This window comes from Lathyrus oleraceus, chromosome 7 (genome assembly GCF_024323335.1).
Source record: "Lathyrus oleraceus cultivar Zhongwan6 chromosome 7, CAAS_Psat_ZW6_1.0, whole genome shotgun sequence".
NCBI classification, from domain to species: Eukaryota; Viridiplantae; Streptophyta; class Magnoliopsida; order Fabales; family Fabaceae; genus Lathyrus; species Lathyrus oleraceus.
In genome coordinates, this window is record NC_066585.1 from 121,744,061 (window position 1) to 121,767,725 (window position 23,665).

The 23,665-nt window shown below is 34.2% G+C and overlaps 1 pseudogene; it reads left to right on the top strand.

The window, feature by feature from the left end:
• The first annotated feature begins 18,622 nt into the window (after positions 1–18,622).
• LOC127102373 (furostanol glycoside 26-O-beta-glucosidase-like) lies at positions 18,623–23,295 on the top strand (annotated as a pseudogene).
• Positions 23,296–23,665: the final 370 nt, after the last annotated feature.

The window sequence follows — 23,665 nt, forward strand, 5'->3', positions numbered from 1 at the left end:
TTAAAACGAACATCCGATAATCATTTCAAAAGAAGATCAAAAGCTCGATCCAACGTCGAGTAATCATTTTCAAAACTTAACAGAACCAGTACGCATTCATCCATCCTCTTGCAAGTCGATCGCCTTAGGCATCGCCATCTACCTTTATCCGTGGTTCCTCTCCTTGCTTCATCTGTCAACTCTTGTTCCGTTTAGGTAGCACCCATTAGGTAGAACCCTTTGTATGATAACATAGGTAGAATTCCCTTATTCTTTGCATGCTAACATTAGGTAGACGTTCCCCTCTGTAAATCCTAACACATAGGTCCACATTGCATGACAACTCTAGGGAAGAGCTTCCCCACTTTTAGACCTTCCGTGCGTCTCCGATCTTGTGGCATGTCAGTCCATTCTATTGCAAAGAGGTAACTGCCTAAGACTCGATTCAACGAGCTGCGACACCTACTGCTAGGATGTTGAACACATTGCCCACTTTCCTTTGACACAGCTGGTGTCCTCTTTTGTAAGTCCATGTTCAGATGGAAATCCTTAACCCCTAGTTAGCCGAACTACGGCAACTCTGATTCTCATGTTCAGATGAGATACGTAGGCACGAGACGCGATGTCTTGCCGAGTTTGATTGACGGCTAACAACTAATCCTCGCTTACTTTCGCCCGTGCTGCGATTTTTTTCTCTCGCCCTCGTTGCGATCGAGACCTTCCCTTTCTCTTGCCCTAGTTGCAATCGAGATCCTTGTTCCCATAGTTAGCTGAACTACGTTTTGCTCTAATTCTCATTCCAGATGAGATACGTAGGCATAAGACGCAATGTCTTATCGAGCACACTTCTTTCGCCCATAGGTAGCCGAGCTACGAAGACTCTGATTCTCATACTCAGATGAGATACATAGGAAGTGGATGTGACATCCTTGCGAGTCATTTTCTTTGGACCTTCTTTTAGCAGATAGTACCTTAGATATACCTATACCCTTTAGACTAGAACAACAAGAGTGGATACCGTAGAGTACTACGGATGCATAGGGGTGCTAATACCTTCCCTTCGCATAATCGACTCCCGAACCCTAGATTTGGTTGTGAGACCTTGTCTTTTCCTCTCTTCAGGTTTTCTTCGATCGTTTCCTTTCCCTCCTTTGGGATAAATAATGAACGGTGGCGGCTCTTCTGTTTTTTTCCCGCCGGTTGTTTTTCGCGTTGCGACAGACATCACACTACCTGACAACAACTATTCCTCCTTATCGTCTTGCTTTATCTCATGGAAACCTTAGCTCGTGTTCTTACGAATATACAATCCAAGTTACACACTTACACTTATGGATATCTTATTCCCATCCTCTATCATGGGAGAATAACTTACACATCCTACCAACATAGTATAGTAGCATTGTGTATATTCGGTACCACTCCCATGGTAGGTCTACTTCTGAGGCCATACATATTAGCAACATGTCTAACCACTTACACGTCACTAACACTTACAAGATACTGAACTGATCTCTTGAGATCACCTAACTAAGAACTTCACTCTGGTCATGACGGCTCAAACTTGTTAAACTTTGCTATAAGTTTCCTCTCTCACAAGACTAGTATGATAAACCTTTAGATATTCCTCAATATCTTATGGAATATGATGTCTAATAAGAATACTGTCAACAACTACTACTAACCAATAAGACTCTGTTATAAACCATATGCAATCACTTCCTCAAATACCCACACACATCTCTACGAATTCAACATTGCACGAGAGTTACAACCTTGGTTCACCATTTCTTTATTATCCTCGTGGAATTCAATCATGGAAATACATCAGAACGACAAGAACAATGCAGTAAGAGCACAACCTCAACTTCATGGATCAACACCCACAAGTTCTCTGCCATGAGGTTTGCATACATAGGTGTAGTGTCACGACGTAATTCATAACTTAAAATTAATCCCACAATGACACAATAGTCAACACATCATCAAAGAGATACCATGACCATCCCATGTTAATCATACCACCTCATTCCCCCAATTGATTTTGTGGTGAGGATCAAGATAACAAAGTTTTCTTGTTCAACAAAAGATAGATTCGAAATACTTCGACCAAGACATAAACGGGTAGTTCTCCTACTCTTGAAAACCAAAATAATACGCATTCAACGTGAACCTTGACATTACCACATACTCATTGAATTGGATTCTCTTCCATTCTGATATCTATTAAAAAAATTATCACACAAAAGCCACTTATCTAGATGACCTGCTACTGACAAACCTTATCGCCTCCTTATGAGTCCATACGACATAGTTTTTTTCACGTTCCACACTTAGCTCCTTATTCAAGCTTGGTTTGTCTTTCGCTGTCTAACATAAACTCAATTTCTCAGAACACAAGACTCATTACTCAACAAAGCGTGTATCACTTCGCATCCATCTCAAGACAAAGAATCCATTACACACATTGTGACCATAATTCCGCCATCACATACTTCTCTTAACACCTAGGTTTAACTTTTTCCATTACACTCCTTCCTCTAAAAATCTCCACATGTGAAAGACCATCAACCATACACCCCTATCTTAGCCTCAATAAAATCCTTATGACTCCATAGTCTCCTTATTTGAAGTGCATTCCACTATAGTAGTTTTAATGCAAGATTTACACTGCCCCCAACTCTATATTTGCTTCCTTTCTAAGGTAATCGTCTCAACTCAAATTACATAACCATTCTACTAGAATTACTTAAATATCACTGGAGCTTCCATTACTATATAATGTGCGTTCTCTCTCTCCAACACAACTCTTATAATTGATCCTTAGGTAACTCAATATTCCATATTGGTCTCTTACTAACACTGAACCTCTGACGAGCTATCTTGAATCTGATCTCCCTTCTAAGACTGGATATACTTCATTTATCTTCTATCCTCCATTTGGTCCATACCTATTTCACTTGGAATAGGAAGCCATGTCCTCGAGTCTCTCCTTGGACTTCACCACTACCTTAGGCTCCCAACAACATTGGACGTCCTTATCTCTCAAGTCCTTAACCATTTGCAAGGTACCATTCCATATATATATACTCCACGAAGTACTCTCGTTCTTCTAAAATGTTTTAGTGGCCTTATAAATTGAAACTATGATACGCTACCTCACTTCCAGACCTCATGACATATGTGCAACATAACCATCCTTTCTCCTTCACCATACGGAATTACTTCCAATACTTATTCCATATCAGGGGGTATATCTTATTCCACTAGAAAAGTCACGTCTCTCTCAAAGCTCTGATAGTGCATCCGAAATCCTTAACTTCCCGACTTCCTCAACACTACTTGATTGTATGAACCACAAACCACCCCTTAATTCTACATTACCTGAATCACAACCCTGACTGAAACTTTAACTGAGCCACCTGGTTCCCCCTACTTTCTAACTCTTGGCTTGAGACTACCCTCAAAGCACAAGTTCCACCCACACTTCGGAGTCCTCGTGGTAGCTCACCCATGATCCTACCTACCACCCACATAACATTAGGTTGATCAGGACCAATACTACATACAGTGATATTGAAAGTCATGTTAGCTAAACACGCATATGAGGCGGGAATAGATTTACTTATGATGTTTCAAGGCTAGGTCGAGAATTGACCTACTCTGATACCAACTATAACAACCCGTATAATATATATCTAGAATAATATCATACAAGTGTTATTAATTGGTACTGATCTGACATAAGTGCCTAATGGCATCAATATATACACATGTCCAAACTAAAAACATCAATGGGACATGTTACACAATAGTGCCTAAAAAATAAAAATCTAAGAACTATGTACAATGTCTTCATTATACACAACACCATAGCGGAAGATCACGATAATCATCGTCCCTTGAAACATCCGTAGTCAGCTTCTCTTGAATTCAACCTGAAAGGAATACCTAAAAAATAACAACAATAATAGGATGAGATAATAATCTCAGTGAGTTCTCCTATCCTATGGGTCAACTAGGCTATACAAGGTTTTCTAATCGATTTTAACTCAAGTATTCACCTTCCGTTACCGGTGCATCATTCGAACCTTATAACTAGGACTTGAGTATCTGAGGGGTAATCTCTATGTATGGAAACATGTTACTTAAGTGCATCCACTCAACAAAATCACTATTCTGATGCACGAAACATCAATCCTCGAACGAACTTACGTCTAAGCAAGGCCCGATTCATGCATGCTCGTATGATTCGACTTTCGTGGTGGATATTGGGTCCTCTATGAGTTCCAAACTCATTTCAAGCGACTATCACCCGTATGGGACTCTAACCCACTTAGGGTATCTTTCACTGTATGGGAGTCTAACCCATTTAGGTGTCCACCTTTCCCCCACGTCGACCGTGGTTGGGGCTCAAACCCAATTGAGGCACGAACCATTGGTGCCACATCCCTACTTACCGCTTTACATAATCCTTTGAAGTGGTATGTGCACCACCAAAACTAATTCTGAATATGTGATTAATTCACAACAAAAAATAGGACTTTCGGAGCAACGCTCCTCACCAAAATAGGACTTTTGGAATAAAAGTTCCTCACCAAAATATCAAATAAATCTCATGATATCATATCAATTCTCATGGCATCATAACATGATCCATTCTCATTACATAAAAACACATATGTTCCATACAAAGAATATTGATTCATTTATCAGGTGAATACTTGTCCACGATACACACCTAGGCACCGTTGCGTCCAAGCATCACTGTATATTCATTTCCATAACCTAGATTATCTTTCTAAGTTATTAATCAAGTTACTCTCCTAGGTTTCCTCACTCATCTTTTTAAGGTTTTTAATCATGTTATTTCACAATCAAATATAACAACAATGTTTAACATTCATCATAATATAATTCATAGAATTTGTAAGGCACGTAATATACTATAACATGGTATAATAATGATAGTCTTTTACGTTATCTTTCTAACATATTCGTCCGCGTCCAAAGTGGAGTTATAACACTCAAATAATCTAACAAACTAACTTAATCGAGAATATAGGTTAACACTTGTTCCTTGCACAAATATACAACAACAAGAGCTTAGCCCAGTGGCAAGGCTTGTTCCATATTAAGGTGGTAATAATCGAACCTCATTGGTGACGTATTTTAATTTATCAAAGAATTATTTTATGTGAATTGATTGATCAAATGAATCAATGGGATATTTCTCATAAAATTTCATTATACCAATCTTTTGAATATGGGAAACCAACCTATAGAAAACATATTTCTTCTACTCACTCTTTCTTCCACTAGTACTCACCTGAATATGGTGAGAATAAGATGAGATGATGTTGGTGAAAATGATGATCCTCCATGGATTTTCTTCTTTTTCCTCCAAGCTCTTCTTTTCTTTCTCTCTTCTTCTTTCTTTTCTTTTCTTTTCTTTTCTTTTCTTTTCCTTTTCCTTATAACTTTCATTCTCCCTTCTTCTATTCTTATCCTCTTTTCTTACCAACCTCCAGTCTTCTTATCCATCACACATACATATACTAATATATATATATATATATATATATATATATATATATATATATATATATATATATATATATATAATATTAAATAGTGACATAAAATATCCCAATTGATATTTTGTCTTCTGGTACCAATTGACCAATTATTAATGTTACTAAAATATCATCTCTTGTACTTAGTAATATTGGTCTGTCTCTTTTATTAATAATTAATCTCTTCAGAGGTCACTGGTTACTCTTACGGTCCCAATTGACAACATTTAGAGCACATAGGAACTCTAATTATTAAAACTGATAATAGATAGAGTACATAGGAACTCAATTGGTCTCAACTGACAACTAATTGAGCATTTAAAGGAATATGGAATATTACAAAAAATGATACAAAACCATTGTGAAGATAAAAAGGTGGATAATTTATTTATAGCTCTTCTTCACGCACAATATAATTTCTCATATGTGGAGACTAATCTTCTAAAAGAAAAATGATTATGCGGTGACTTTTTAAAATTACGGTTATATATCCTTTAATATATTCTTTTTCAGATTAGCAACACAATCAATATCATTCTCATAGAATTATTGATTAAAATTTTATGTTGAAGGAAGGTCGTCAGTTACTTATAAGTATCAAATCATAGACCTCAACCAAAACAAACTCACAACTTATTTCATATTGTGATAAAAATCTACATAGCCATGATAACAAACTATATGCTTGATTGGTCAAATATAGATTTGAAAAAAAAAACTAATGTGGCTATGATAGAGTTTCCTTTTTCATAATGGACAACCATTCGTTCCAGAGAGCCTGGAAGTTCATGACTAGGGCATCATGTGTCAAAATATTGACTATAAAGAAAAAATATTTTTGGTTTTCTTGGAAACTCTTTGTATGGTTAGTCACGAAGCTCTTTGTTCATTATATCTTTTGGACGTAAATTAGATGAATGTTAAAATTTTACTTCGTAATAAAAATATTTATGAAATAATATAGTATAACCACGAGAAACTTTATGCCAATAGAAAAAAGTAGATGGTTTGAAAATTAATAAAATTCTTTTGAGTTAATAAAGCTATCTCTTGAGTGATACCGCATAGTCATGCAACTTAATTGTCTCACTTGGTTTTGAGATGAATATTATAATATTAATTGTCTTATTTATTTTAAGATAAGTATTTTAAAGTTAGTTGTCTTATTCGGTTTTGAGATGAATAAGAGGAAAAATTATGGGTTATTATAAAGTATGTGGGAGTAAATTTATGTTTCTTATATAATCTATCGATTTTATTGTATTAAGTGGAGTTTTTTTTTCACGTCAAACCAAGAAGTCTCTAATTAAAATTTAGTGTGAAAGATCATGGGGACACCTCGGTTATTTTGATATTTAGATATTATTCTCATTGAATCCTTTGAAAATGTGTATATTTGAACAAATCAATATTTAATTGCTTAAATAAATAAAAAAGCAACCATGAGGATTGCTATAGAGAACAAAAGAGTTTCTGCTCATAAATCGAAGATCTAACAACGAGGAGGTCATTAGTATATTCAAATCAAATCTTTTAATAGTCAAATAGACATTCTAAGACGATAAAAATAAAGGTAAGTATTTACGTCACACAGTTACAATTCATTATAAAGTTTTTAAAGACCACTCAAGTTATGTTGTGTTGTAAGACAATCATATAGTGTTTCAGTAAAGGATTTTAAAAATTCCATTGACTAATAAGTTATTGTTATTGAAATACAATATATACATATAAAGTTTATTTTAAGAGACTCAATCATTAAAGACTTGACATATAACGTCTTTCATATGATTCTTGTCACTAAGAATGTCTTAGATTAGTGAGAGACATTACTTATTCATGTTTTATATTATCGTTTTCATATCAATATAGACTTTATGCTAAGATTATCTGAAAAAATAGAGTTTACGTGGTTATTATTGTTATAACCATTTCTATGTCGTTTATGCAAATATTGAATTTGCAAACTTCGGCTTGATCTTGTAATATCCCATATTCCCTTAAATGCTAAATTGGTTGTTAGTTGAGACCATTTGAGTTCCTATGTAATCTATCTATTATCAGTTGTAACAATTTAAGCTCATATATGCTCTAAGTATTATCAGTTGGGACCAATAAAGTAACCAGTGGACTCTGAAGACATCAATTTTATTAAAAGAGATGGACCATTATCAATAAGTATAAGAAGAGATATTTTGGTAACATTGATAATTAACCGATTGGTACTTGAAGACAACATATCAATTAAGATATTTTGTATCACTACTTAATATATATATATATATATATATATATATATATATATATATATATCTGTGTGTGTGTGTGTGTGTGTGTGTGTGTGTGTGTGGGTGGATAAGAAGAAAGAAAAAGAAAGGATAAGAATAAGAAGAGAAATGAGTTATATATATATATATATATATATATATATATATATATATATATATATATATATATATATATATATATATATATATGTGTGTGTGTGTGTGTGTGTGTGTGTGTGTATGTGTGTGTGTGTGTGTGCGTGTGTGTGTGTGTGTGTGTGTGTGTGTGTGTGTGGTGGATAAGAAGAAAGAAAAAGAAAGGATAAGAATAAGAAGAGAAATGAGTTAGCAGTAAAGAAAGAAAGAAGAGAAGAGAAGGGAGAAAAGGAAAAGGAATGGAAGAAGAAGAAGAAGATATCCATGGAAGACATCATCATCAACACCATGATTTCATCTTATCTTCTTCAACAAACTCCATCTTATTCTTATACAAGGTGAGTTATAGATAGGAATTTGCCTTTGGGGGAATATAATCTATGTTTTGGGAGTTAGGATTTGTGTGAATCTATGATGAAATTGTTGTTGTTCATACTTCTCTATGATGCTACGTGTTAGTACCATGTTGTTGTTGTTGAAGTTGTTGTCTTTGATTACTTGATGCTTATGTGTTTTGTTGTTGAAGTTATGGAGGTTAATCACATGAATTGATGATGATATATGTTTTGGTATGGTTGGGTATGATTAAAGTTGGAAGAAAGAGTGTTTAGAAGAGGTGTTTTTGGAGTTTATGCATGTATCAATCGATTGGTTGCAGAAAAGTTGTAGAACCAATTGATTGGTTCACGATTCTGTGAAGAAAAGCTGAATTTTTGCAGATGTCAATCAATTGGCTACAATGCTCAATCAATTGGTCCTGTCAAATTTTGTGAAAAATACTTACAGAAACCTCATGCAATCGATTGGTTCCCAACTCAATCAATTGGTCCAGCCTTGTTTTTCCTAAACCCACTTTTTCCTTGTTTCTAATACATCTTAGGAGTCCATTAACTTATACCATGATATATATGTATTAGATTGACAATAATCAGTTGACCTATGCGCAATCGTGTGGGTTTTGACCTAGAATTCCGATTATGTTAAAACGATTGTAGTTTTAGTTTTGTAAATCTGTTTTGGACGTGGTCGGAAGGGTTAGGAAGCTAACGGGGAGGACTATAATATAGAGAGAAGTCTCTATGGGTTATTACATTATAACTTTCCCTTGAGTCCGAGTAACCCCACTGTATGATGATTGGACGAATACTCACTTTGTGGTGTGAGAGTGGAATAAGTTAGAATGAGGTAAGTCATGTGATGGATTTTCCTAGGGTTATTGGGACATGTTAGATTATCATATGTGCGTCTTGTATACTTGATTGTGCAATGAATTGGTTCCATGTCTCCATCATAAGACGAGAATCTTGCCTCCTATTTTTATGGGGTTGAATACATTGGAAAGTGAATCCAATACCCCATCATGTGATAATAATAAACCTTGGGATGCCATGGGTATTGTGTGCATTAGTTATAAATGGTTATGAATTATTGTTGTGTTTCTTATGTGATGCATTTTATAACCTATGCATGAGTTGTTATTGTGTTGATTATGATATGATTGGTTGATTGTATCAGTTAAACAATAATATGACTAAAACTTATGAGTGAGGTAAACCTATGAGAATGCTAGGTAAATGCTTTGAAAGATAACTTAACTGTAATTTCCCGTATTCCCTTAAATGCTCAATTAGTTATCAATTGAGAACAATTTACTTCCTGTGTACTCTATCTTTTGTCAGTTGGAACAATTAGAGCTCCTATATGCTCTAAAGGTTGTCAGTTGGGACCAATAAAGTAACCAGTGAACTCCGATGAGATTAATCATTAATAAAAGAGACAGACCAATATTAATAAGTACAAGAGAGGATATTTTGGTGAGGAACTTTTGTTCCAAAAGCCCTATTTTGGTGAGGAGAGTTGCTCCAAAAGTCCTATTTGTCCAATATTAATAAGTACAAGAGAGGATATTTTGGTAACATTAATAATTGGTCAATTGGTACTAGAAGACAAAATATCAATTGGGATATTTTGATTGCTACCTAATATTATAATATATACTAAGATATATATATATATATATATATATATATATATATATATATATATATATATATATATATATATATATATATATTGTGTGTGGTGGTAAGAAAAGTGGAAGAGATAAGATTGGAGAAAGAGAGAGAGTTATCAGAAAGTGGGAGAAGAGAAAAGAAAGAAAGAGGAAAAAAGGAAGAGGAAGAAGAGAAGAAGATGAAGGAAGGAAGAAGAAGGAAAAGCTCATGAAGAATCATGGAAGCTCATCATCACCATTTTCTACTCATCATCTTCACCATCTCCATGTGTTAGAGGTGAGTTCTAGGTATCACTTTAGATTTAGAAATTAGGGTTTGAAAAACCATGGAATTAATAGTAGGAGAACCCGAGACCTCCTTGGTTTGGTACAAGCCTTACCACTAGGCCAAGGATTTTGTTGTTGAATACTTATGCAATGAATAAATGTTAACCTAAATCTTGATTAGGATAGATTGATGAATTAATTGAGTGTAATAACTTGACTACGCTTATTGTACCATGTTATAATTACTTTGTGTATACCTTATGAATATTATGAATCATATTATGATGTATACTACGTATTATTATTGTAGGTGTGCATGAATAGTTAAAAACATATGATGATTAGTGAGGAAACCTTAGGAGTATAACTTGATTAATAACTTAGAAAGATAATCTAGGTTATGGAAATGAGTATACGATGATTCTTGGATGCAATGGTACCTAGGTGTGTATCGTGGACAAGTATTCACTTGATAAACGAATCAATATGCTTTGTATGGAACATGTGTGATTTATGTATGAGAATGGATCATGTTATGAAGCCATGAGAATTGATATTATATCATGAGATTTTTTTGATATCTTGGTGAGGAACTTTTATTCCAAAAGCCCTATTTTGGTGAGGAGCGTTGCTCCAAAATTCCTATTTCTTATTGTAAATTAATCACGTATTCGGAATTAGTTTTGGTGGTGCACATACCATTTAAAAGGCTTAGGTAAAGCGGTAAGTGGGGATGTGGCACCAATGATTTGTGCCTCAACTGGGTTTGAGCCCCAACCACGGCGGACATGGGGGAAAGGTGGACACCTAAGTGGGTTAGAGTCCCATACGGTGAAAGATACCCTAGGTGGGTTAGAGTCCCATACGGGTGACGGTCGCTTGAAATGAGTTTGGAACTCACAAAGGACCCGATATCCACCACGAAAGTCGAATCATACGAGCATGCATGAACCGGGCCTGGCTTAGACGTAAGTCCACTTGGGGATTGATGTTTCGTGCATCCGAATGGTGATTTTGTTGAGTGGATGCACTTAAGTAACATGTTTCCATACATTGCGAATATCCCTTAGATACGTGAGTCTTAGTTATCTTGTGTGCATGATACATAAGTAATGAGAGATGTAGACTCGAGTTAGGATTTGATTAGAAAACCCTGTAGAGCCAAGTGGACCCATAGGATAGCAGAGCTCACTGAGATTATTATCTCATTCCATTATTGTTGTTACTTTTCAAGTATTCCTTGCAGGTTGAATTCAAGAGAAGCTATCTACTGACGTTTCAAGGGACGATGATTATTGTGATCTTCCGTTGTGAAGTTGTGTGCAATGAAGATATTGCACATAGTTCTTAGATTTTTACTTTTAGGAATCATTATATAACATGTCCCATTGATCTTTTTAATTTGGACATCTATTTATATTGATGCCATTAGGCACTTATGTTGGATTAGTACCAACTAATATTACTTGTATGATATTATTCTAGATATATATTATACGGGTTGTTACATTAAGTCATGAAATGATTTAGATAGTGATGCTTGGACGTAATCGTACCGTGGTGTGTACAACGAACAAGTAGTCACAGAATGATACATTAACATGCTTTGTATGGAACATGTGTGATTTATGTAAGAGAAATGATCATGTTATGATTCCATGAAAATTGATATGATAGCATGATGATTTGTTTGATATTTGGTGAGGAACATTTGTTATAAAAGTCCTATTTTGGTGAGGAACCTTGCTCCGAAAGGCCTATTTGTTGTTGAGAATTAATTACGTATTTGGAATTAGTTGTGATTGTGCACATACACCTTCAAGGGCTTAGATACAACAATAAGTGGGACTGTGGCACCAATGATTCGTGCCTCAATTGGGTTTGAGCCCCAACCATGGAAGACATGGGGAAAAGGTGGACACCTAAGTAGGTTAGAGTCCCATACGGTGAAAGACACCCTAAGTGGATTAGAGGCCCATACAGGTGACGGTCATTTGAACTGGGGATTAAGCCTCATAGAGGACCCGATATCCACCGTGAAAGTCGAATCGTACGAGCATGTGTAAACCCAGCCTAGATTAGATGTAAGTCCATTCAGGGATCGATGTTTTGTGAATCCGAATAGTGATTTATTGAGTTATGTGAACTCAAGTGACATGTTTCCATACATTGAGATTATCCCTTAGTTGCTCAAGTCTAAGTTACAAGGTGAGACTGATGCACAAGTAACGAAAGATGAATACTTAAGTTAGAATCAATTAGAAACCCTATAGAGTTGAGTGGACCCATAAGATAGGAGAACTCACAAAGATTATTATCTCACCCCAATATTGTTATTGATTTTAAGGTGTTGTTTGCACGTTATATTATACAAGAAGAGTTATGCATTGATGTTTCCTGGGAAGCTTTTACTATGATCTTCCGCTGTGGATTTTGTACAATTGTAAATATTGTACATAGTTCTTAGAGTTTTATTTAGGCAGTATTGTAAGACATGTGCCATACGTTGTATTTTATATTATGGACATGCATATAATTATGCCGTTAGGCATTTATGTTGGATCAGTACCAAATAATAACACTTGTATGATATTATTCTAGATATATATTATACGGGTTGTTACAATTGGTATCAGAGCAGGTCGATTCTCGACCTAGCCTTGAAACATCATAAGTAAATTTATTCTTGCCTCATATGTGTGTTTAGACAAAATGATTCTTAATATCACTGTATGTAGTATTGGGCCTGATCAACCTAATGCTATGTGTGTGGTAGGTAGGATCATGGTTGAGCGACAACGAGGACTCCAGAGGTGGTGTAGAGCTTGTATTTCAAGGGTGGACTCAAGTCAAGAGTTTGATAGTAAGGAGAAACGGGTTAATTCAGTTGAAGCCTTAGTAAAAGTCGTAACTTTGGTAACATGTAATTGAAAAGAGGTGTATAGTTCAAGCAATCCTGTAATGCTAAAGGAGTCGGGAAGTGGGGATTTTTGTTGGATGAATTTTCAGAGTTTTGAGAAATATGTGAATCTGCTAGTAGAATAAGATTGACCCACTGATATGGAATAAGTATTGTAAGTAATTCCATATAAGTATTGTAAGTAATTCTATATAGTGAAGGGGAAAGGATGGTTATGTTGCACATATGTCATAAGGTCTAAAAGTAAGGTAGTGCATCGGTGTTTCAATTCCTAAGAACACTGGAATATCTTGGAAGAACGAGAGTATTTCAGGGCGTAGGTTCAAAATGGTACCTTCTAAGTGGTTGAGATATTGAGAGATAAGGACGTTCGACACCTTTGTAAGAGTCTAAGATAGTAGTGAAGTCTAAGAAGAGACTCGAGGCACTGAATGCCCATTCCAAGTGAAACATGTATGCACCAAATGAATGGTAGAAGATAAATCAAGTATATTCAATCTTAGAAGGGAGATCGGATTAAGGTTAGCACGTTAGAGGTTTAAGTGTTAGTGAGAAACTATTATGCAAAGTTGAGTTACCAGGAATTAGTTGAAAGAGATTTGCGTCGAAGAGAGAATAAGCAGTATATAACAACAAAAGCTCTAGTAGGATTGGTTGAAGGAGATTTGTGTTGATGAAAAGAGCAAGTAATTTGGATTCGAGGAATTCTAGTAGAATGGTTCTATTATTGGAGTTAATGGGCTTACCGTAGAAAAGAAGCAAACATAGAGTTTGGGAGCAGTGTAAATCTTGAATTACAACTACCATAATGGAATGCACTTCAGATAAGGAGACTATGGAGTCATAAGGATTTCATTGAGGTTGAGATAGGGACGTGTAGTTGATGATCATTCACATACGAGAACTTCTAGAGGATGGAGTGTAGTGGAGAAAGTTAAACCTTGGTATTAAGAGAAGTATGTGATGGTAGAATTATGGTCACAAGTATGTGTAAGTGATTCTTTGTCTTGAGATGGATGCGAAGTAACACACTCTTTGTTGTGTAATGAGTCTGATGTTCTGAGAAGTTGAGTCTGTGGTAAACAACATAAGACAAGTCAAGTTTGAGTATGAGGACTAAGTCTGGAATGTGAAATGGATTACATTGTGTGGGCTCGTGTGTAGGTAGCAAGAGTTATCTGTTGCAAGTCATCTAGATATGTAACCTTTGTGTGAAGAAGCGTATAGTAAATGCTAAGTTCAGAAGGAAATCCAAGCAAATAAGTGTGTAGTAATGTTAAGGTTTATCTTATGTTCATCTTCTTTGAGTTATAAGAGTAGGAATGGATTATTAGAAGTCTGGTTGTTATTTATCTTTCTGAGTAGTGTTTGATTGGTTTATCATGGGTATGATGTTCACACCTTGTTGAAACTGAGGGTATCCTAAATCTCATAGGTGAACCATGCTCGGTTTAAGTAAGTCTTGGAAATACTATTGTTATGACTAAGAATAACTATTAGGAACATAGTTGGAAGAGACTTACTGAGTGGTGATCTTGCGGAGATCAGTTCAGTATTTTACATATGTGTTAGTAAGGTGGAAGTGGTTGATCATGTCGTGACATTGTATGATTTCTCGGATTCATGGCGTCAGACGTAAATCCCCATGAGAGTAGTACTTATTGTATAAAATGATACTCTATCCTATTACAAGGATTTGTGAGTTGTACTTTCAGGATGGAACATGAATTAGATATTCCTGGAGTTAAACATCTAACTCAGGCTGTATATTAGTAAGAGCATGAGCTAAGATTATGGAAGATGGAACATGACGATTGAGATGAATGATTTTGGATACAAAGTGCAATGTTATCTCCAGATATGTGTGAAATATTGTGTATGATTTTGCTTAAGTTCCTTGGAAGTGGTGTCTCATTGATGATTTGAAGTTCCTTGATGGTGTTACTTTGTTATTGGTCGAGATCCTGTGTCGGTATAAATCTTGAATGAATCAAAACCCTATAAGAGGATTTAATATAGAATATAGTAAACAAAACCGGATATTGTCAAACTAATTTGGTTTAGCTGCTTCGAACACATGATGAATCTGGATGTTGTATATTTTTATGGTTGTAGTAATGTGACTCCTGGATACCTATCTTCTGAAGAGTGTTGGTCTTATTCTAAACTTTTGTGAGTCATCAAGGAAGGTATTCTACTAATGGAAGTAGGTAAGGTTATAATACCATTTTGGATAGTAGGCACTCTGGAGGATAAGTGTGTTTCTATGTAGATTGTTAGCTAACCAGTAGTGCATAGGAATCCTAGGTGTTCCACTGTTGGAATCAGAGTAGCGGTCGAAGGTAATGAATTAAAGAGCTCAATCAAGTCTATGGGGATCAGAAATAGTTACTCGTAAGAATGGAGGTAAGGAAACCTCGTGATAAAGCTATTATCTTATTGGAGTAGTACGAGATAAGTAAAGAAATAAGTGTAACCGTTTGCAGTATATAGTATTGGGCTAAGTGAAATCGATAAGGATGTCAATTGATGGATTATAAAGTTTGCCTTAATTGTTGAAGGAATTATTAGAGAAAAGTCTTCAGTATTGCATGTAGTCGAGGAAATAGTAAATTATCATATAAAGGTTTGAAGAGGGTTGATTACCCAAATCAAGATAAGACGTCCTTGGTATATTTTGTGTGGCTCAGTACGAGAAAGGGAGTTGTATATTCTGCATGGAAAGTGACCAAGTGATTAAGAACGGTATATCCGATAATTTAAGTGGGAATAAGGTTAGAAGTTAATCCAATATCAGAATAAGATTATGGTTGAAATCAAGAAGGTTCAAGAGTTCATGAAAGAAGGAAATTTGTCAGCAAAGATAAGTTGTAAGATTAGAGTATGTTAGAGAATTTAACTGAAGCAAAGTCGAGTGTTGAACTAGGACGGTGATATAAGAAGTGTTTATTTGTGGACTGGAGGAAATTCGGGGGTGGATTTCAATTTCAGGGGGGAGAGTGTAATATCCCATATTCCCTTAAATGTTCAATTGGTTATCAGTTGAGACCAACCGAGTTCCTATGTACTATATCTATTATCAGCTGTATTAATTTGAGCCCATATGTGCTCTAAGTGTTATCAGTTGGGACCAATAGAGTAACCAATGGACTCTGAAGAGATCAATATTTATTAAAAGAGATGGATCATTATTAATAAGTATAAGAAGGGATATTTTGGTAACATTAATAATTGGTCAATTGGTACTTGAAGGCAAAATATCAATTGAGATATTTTGTATCACTACTTAATATTATTTATATATATATTTATATATATATATATATATATATATATATATATATATATATATATATATATATATATGTGTGTGTGTGTGTGTGTGTATATATATATATATATATATATATATATATATATATATACACACACACACACACACATATATATATATATATATATATATATATATATGTGGTGGATAAGAAGAAAGAAAAACAAAGGATAAGAATAAGAAGAGAAATGAGAAGAAAGAGTTATCAGTAACGAAAGAAGATAAGAGAAAGGAGAAAAGGAAAAGGAAGGGAAAATAAGAAGAAGAAGATAGCCATAGAAACCATCCTCATCATCAACAACACCATGATTTCATCTCATATTCTTCACCAAACTTCATCTTCTTCTCCTACAAGGTGAGTTCTAGATAGGAATTAGCCTTTGGGGGAATATAATTAATGTTTTGGGAGTTAGGATTTATGTGAATCTATGACGAAATTGTTGTTGTTCATACTTCTCATTAATGTTACGTGTTAGTACCATGATGTTGTTGTTGAAGTTGTTGTCTTTGATTGCTTGATGCTTATCTATTTTTTAACTGAAGTTATGAAGGCTAATCACATGAATTCATGATGATATATGTTTTGGAATGGTTGGGTATGATTAAAATTGGAAGAAAGAGTGTTTAGAAGAGGTATTTTTAGAGTTTATATCGGTGTCAATCGATTGGTTCACGATTCTGTGAAGAAAAGCTGAATTTTTGCAGCTATCAACTGATTGGCTAAGATGCTTAATCGATTGGTCCTGTCAAATTTTGTGAAAAATGCTTACAGAAACCTCATGCAATCGATTGGTTCCCAACTCAATCGATTGGTCCAACCTTGTTTTGCCTAAAACCACTTGTTCCTTGTTTCTAATACATCTTAGGAGTCCATTAACTTATACCATGATATATATGTATTAGATTGAAATAACCGGTCGATCTATGCGCAATCGAGTGGGTTTTGACCTAGAATTCTGATTAGATTTAAACGATTGTAGTTTTAGTTTTGTAAATCCGTTTTGGACATGGTCGGATTTGTTAGGAAGGTAACAGAGAGAAATATAGTATATAAATAATTCTCAATGAGTTATTCCACTATAGCTTTCCCTTGAGTCCGATTAAACCCACCGTATGATGATTGGATGAATACTTATTTTGTGGTGTGAGAGTGGAATAAGTTAGAATGAGGTGAATCGTGTGATGGCTTTGTCTAGGGTTATTGGGACATTTTAGACTATCATGTGTACTTCTTGTATACTTGATTGTGCAATGAATTGGTTCCATGTCTCCATCATAAGACGAGAATTATGCCTCCTATATTTATAGGGTTGGATACATTGGAAAGTGAATCCAATACCTCATCAAGTGATAAGAATAGACCATGGGATGCCATGGGTATTGTGTGTATTGGTTATAAATGGTTATGAATTGTTGTTGTATTTCTTATGTGATGTATTCTATAACCTATGCATGAATTTCTATTGCATTGATTATAATATGATTGGTTGATTGTATCAGTTTAACCATAATATGACTAAAACTTATGAGTGAGGTGAACCTAGGAGAATGCTAGGTAAATGACTTATAAAGATAACTTAAGTCGTGAAATTATTTAGATAGTGATGGTTGGACGTAATCGTACCGTGGTATGTACAATGAACAAGTAGTCACAAAATGATACATAAACATGCTTTGTATGGAACATGTGTGATTTATGTATGAGAATGGATCATGTTATGATGCCATGAGAATTGATATGATATCATGAGAATTTATTTGATATTTGGTGAGGAACATTTGTTATAAAAGTCCTATTTTGGGTAGGAGCCTTGCTCCGAAAGGCCTATTTTTTGTTAAGAATCAATCACGTATTCGGAATTAGTTGTGATTATACACGTAACACTTCAAAGGCTTAGGTAAAGCAGTAAGTGGGGTTGTGGCACTAATGATTTGTGCCCCAATTGGGTTTGAGCCCCAACCATGGCAGACATGGGGGAAAGGTGGATACCTTGGTGGGTTAGAGTCCCATGCGGTGAAAGATTCCCCAAGTGGGCTAGAGGCCCATATGGGTGACAATCGCTTGAATTGGGGATTAAGCCTAATAGAGGACCCGATATCCACCGTGAAAGTCGAATCATCCAAGCATGCATGAACCGAGTCTGGCTTAGACGTAAGTCCATTCAGAGATTGATGTTTCGTGAATCCGAATAGTGATTTATTGAGTTGTGTGAACTAAAGTGACATGTTTCCATACATTGCGATTATCCCTTAGTTGCTCAAGTCTAAGATACAAGGTGCAACTGATGGAAAAGTAACGGAAGATGAATACTTGAGTTAGAATCGATTAGAAACCCTGTAGAGTTGAGTGGACCCATAGGATAGGAGAGCTAACTGAGATTATTATTTCACCCTAATATTGGTGTTGCTTTTCAGGTGTTCTTTGCAAGTTATATTATACAAGACGAGTTATGCATTGATGTTTCAAGGGAAGCTTTTACTGTGATCTTCCGATGTGGATTTTGTACAATTATAAATATTGTACATAATTCTTAGAGTTTTATTTAGGCACTATTGTATGACATGTGCCATATGTTGTATTTTATATTATGGACATGTATATAATTATATCGTTAGGCACTTGTTGGATCAGTACCAAATAATAACACTTGTATGATATTATTCTAGATATATAGTATACGGGTTGTTATAATTGATATCATAGTAGGTTGATTCTTGACCTAGCCTTGAAACATCATAAGTAAATCTATTCCTTCCTGATATGCGTGTTTAGCCAACATGCTTCTTAATATCACTTATGTAGTATTGGGCTAATCAACCCAATGATATGTGCATTGTAGGTAGGATCAGGGTTGAGCGACCACGAGGACTCCGAAGGTGGTAAAAAGCTTGTATTTCAAGGGTGGACTCAAGTCAAGAGTTTAACAGTAAGGAGAAATGGTTAATTCAGTTGAAGCCTTAGTAGAAGTCGTAACCTTAGTAACATGTAATTGAAGAGAGGTGTATAGTTCAAGCAATCTTATAATGCTAAAGGAGTCGGGAAGTGGGGATTTCTGTTGGATGATTTTTCAAAGTTTTGAGAAATATATGAATCTGCTAGTAGAATAAGATTGACCCACTGATATGGAATAAGTATTGTAAGTAATTCTATATAGTGAAGGAGAAAGGATGGTTATGTTGCACATATGTCATAAGGTCTAGAAGTGAGGTAGTGCATCGGTGTTTCAATTTCTAAGGTCACTAGAATATCTTGGAAGAACGAGAGTATTTTAGGGAGCATGTTCAGAATGGTACCTTCTAAGTGGTTGAGAGCTTGAGAATAAGGACGTTGGACACCTTTGTAAGAGTCTAAGGTAGTTTTGAAGTCTAAGAAGAGACTCGAGGACATGAATGCCCATTCCAAGTGTAACATGTATGCACCAAATGAAGGGTAGAAGATAAATCAAGTATCTTCAATCTTAGATGGGAGGTCGGATTCAGGATAGCTCATTATAGGGTTAAGTGTTAGTGATAAATTGTTATTGAATGTTGAGTTACCAAGGATCAGTTGAAAGAGATTTATGTCAAAGAGAGAATAAGCATTATATAACAATGGAAGCTCTAGTAGGATTGGTTGAAGGAGATTTGTGTTAAGGAAAAGAGTAAGTAATTTGGATTCAAGGAATTCTAGTAGAATGGTTCTATTATTGGAGTCAAGGGAAGCTTTTAATGTGATCTTCCGCTGTGGATTTTCTACAATTGTAAATATTGTACATAGTTCATAGATTTTTATTTATGCATTATTGTATGACATGTGCCATATGTTGTATTTTATATTATGGACACGTAATTAATAATGTTGTTAGGCCCTTATGTTGGATCAGTTACCAAATAATAACACTTGTATGGTATTATTCTAGATATATATTATACTGGTTGTTTCAGATCTCAATAAAGATTTAAGTTTGAATAGTTGGAAATAAGCATAATTCAGATATTACATTACATTAAATTTTCATGTCATTCATCTATATCGATATATGTCATCAAGTACATTGATGTGGTGTTTGTCAGATTCCTGTCACATTATATCTCAGAAGTGAAAGTTGCGGTTGTTCCATTATTGATGTATGAGTTGGACCAGATTATAAAGTACAAATCTAAAGATAAATATCATTTGAATGCATGCCTAAAGAACTCTGATATATTTATTAACATATATTTCCCAAGTGGGTGATTATTAGAATATTTTTTATATAAATATAATTTAATTATTGTATTCTAATAATTATTATGTGGGCATGTATATTTATATTAATTATTATAAAATTAAGAGACTTAACTTATTAAATGGTTAAATAAAGTTAAAAATACTAATTACATTTTTATTTAGTAATTAATTAATTAGTTGGATATGAGCTCAAATATGATTGACTTTCAAGATAACTCATTTCAAAATAATTGAAACCCTAATTGTCCATCACTCTATGTAGAGGTTATTGTCATTAATATATCGTATAACATGCATATTATCTCTTCTTTTAATCTGAAGAGTATTCAAAGTATTATGACTACAGTTGAGGATAGTCCACAAACCATCAAGTATCAGTCATTTGTCTATCACTACTAAGAAAAACACTTGTCACAACAGTTGCAAAGGGGATACCACCACACTGAATTTAATGGGCTGAATTTAATGACACTTGTTAGGTCCTAGGTTATAAATAAACGGTTTAGGATCCAAAGAGGTCTAGCAAAAATATATTAATAATTTTCATGAGTTATTTGTCATTGTTTTTCCAATAAAATAATATTTACTTACATTTGAATAATATTTAATACTAATTATTTTCTAAATAATAAATAATATCAATAAATTAATTTTTAATTTTATTTCAAATATTAAATTTAAAATTTCAATATGTTTATTGTATATGTACGTAAAATTATAAAAAAAAATAATAATTTTATATGTTAACAGTTTCTTTGTGTATATATATAAAAAATAGTTACTAATGTTAAAAATTGCAAAATAAAGCAAATAAGTTTGTGGAACTAGACCCAGATTCGATGAAAATAGAAAAATGACATCTACGAATATAAATTTATAATATACGAGAATTTTAACTATACATTGGAAATTTTGTAACAAAGGCCAAGAAAATGATAAAAATAATTATTTCTTTTGTAAATTTAACTTTTTTTACTATGCAATGAAGTACTTTGACAATGCATGTTTAATGTGACAATTTTTTTTATGTGTTTTAAAATGTGGTAATGTGTTAGTGTGTCTGGTGCAATGTCATTATTAACAGATTGGAGAATGGACTACAAATAATACATATGACTCTATATTAAAATTCATAAATTCACCAAGTTTTCCGAGTCGAGGATCATTTACAAATGGCTTTTTGTTTGGTGTTGGATCTTCTACCCTTCAGATTGAAGGAGCACAACATGAAGGAGGAAGATGACTTGGTATATCGGATGGTATTATTGAGCATAAAAAAGGTGTTTATTTAGATGTCGATAAGTTCTCCAAAAAGATTAAACATTATAAGCGCTATAAGGAGGATGTGCAACTTTTAAAGAAGCTTGGAGTAAACTCTTATAGAATATCCATCTCTTGGAATAGAATAATGCCAAATGGAACCTTGAAAGGAAGTATAAATCAAGAAGGTATCAACTTCTACAACAATTTGATCAACGAGTTGCTAAAAAATGGTATTGAACCTTTTGTGACTATCATGCACTTTGACTATCCATTAGCTCTTCAACAAAAACTTGGTGGCTTTTTAAATCACTCCATTGTGACACATTTTAAGGATTTTAGTGAACTCTTATTCAAAATATATTGAGATCGGGTGAAACATTGGACAACAATCAATGAGGGAGAGGTCACAGTTGTATTTTAATACATGCACAATATTAATAATATGTCTGTTGAGGCATGCACAACTAAAGGTAGAATATGTAGAGAAGCATACATGATACTTCATAATTTCCTCATTGTCCATGCTACATCATTAAATTTATACAAAACAAAATTTCAAGCAATACAATGGGGAGAAATTGGTATTGCCCTTTCATGAGGAAGTTATGTTCCCTACATCTCTAATCCGGAGGATGTGGCTGCTGCTAAAAGACTAATGGATTTCTATTGGGGATGGATTTTAGAGCCAATTTTCCATGGATATTATCCACAAATAATGAGAAAGCTAGTGGGGAATAGGCTACCCATATTTACAGAAAAGGATAAAAAGATGTTAAATGGAAGCACAAACTTTATCGGGATCAATTATTATACTTGTCACTTTAGTAGACATGAATCAAATAGAACCAAAGTTTTTGGTGATAATTTTGATGCCTTAGCCTTGTCATAAGTTTCTAACATCAAAGGAAAAACTCTTCGTTACATGGATCAATTAGGTTTAAACTTTGTCTTCCCTGAAGGATTATATGACTTCTTACTTTATATTAAGAAAAACTACCAAAATCCAAAAATCTACATAACGGAAAATGGTATTACTTCTTTCAAAACCCCAAATCTATTGAAGGACGGACATCGAGTTACTTACTTTGCTTCACATATTAACGCGACCAAAGCAGCCATAAACGCTGGTGTAAACATCCGTGGTTACTTTTCCTGGGCAGCTTTCGATACATTTGAATTTCAAGCAGGCTATTCTAGAAATTGGGGGCTTTATCATGTCGATTTCAATGATAGTCTCAAGCGTATACCAACTGACGCAACTAATTGGTATAGCAAGTATTTGACAAATGAATTTAATGATCTAAACTAAAAAATAAAGTATATTAATACAAATGGATAACATGGAGAACAATCCCACTTGAAAAATTTTTATTTATAACATGATGATTATTTAATTTGTTTTATTAGAAATTATTTAAATATTCATATTTGTATCTTAGATTAGCGTAGATACTAGTATGATGCATGTGTTAATATTCGCTCATGTAAAAATTCAAAGAATATGTAAGGAATTTTGCTCTAAAATATATTGTAAACTCATTGTTTACCAAAGTTAAACAATAATTTATTTATTCAAAGTGATTTCATGTATGTGAAGAATTTATTACCCATTCCGTATAGCTATTAGAATGAATTGTCAAACACTTCAAAATCGTAATCTTAGCTTTTTAGCACGAGTG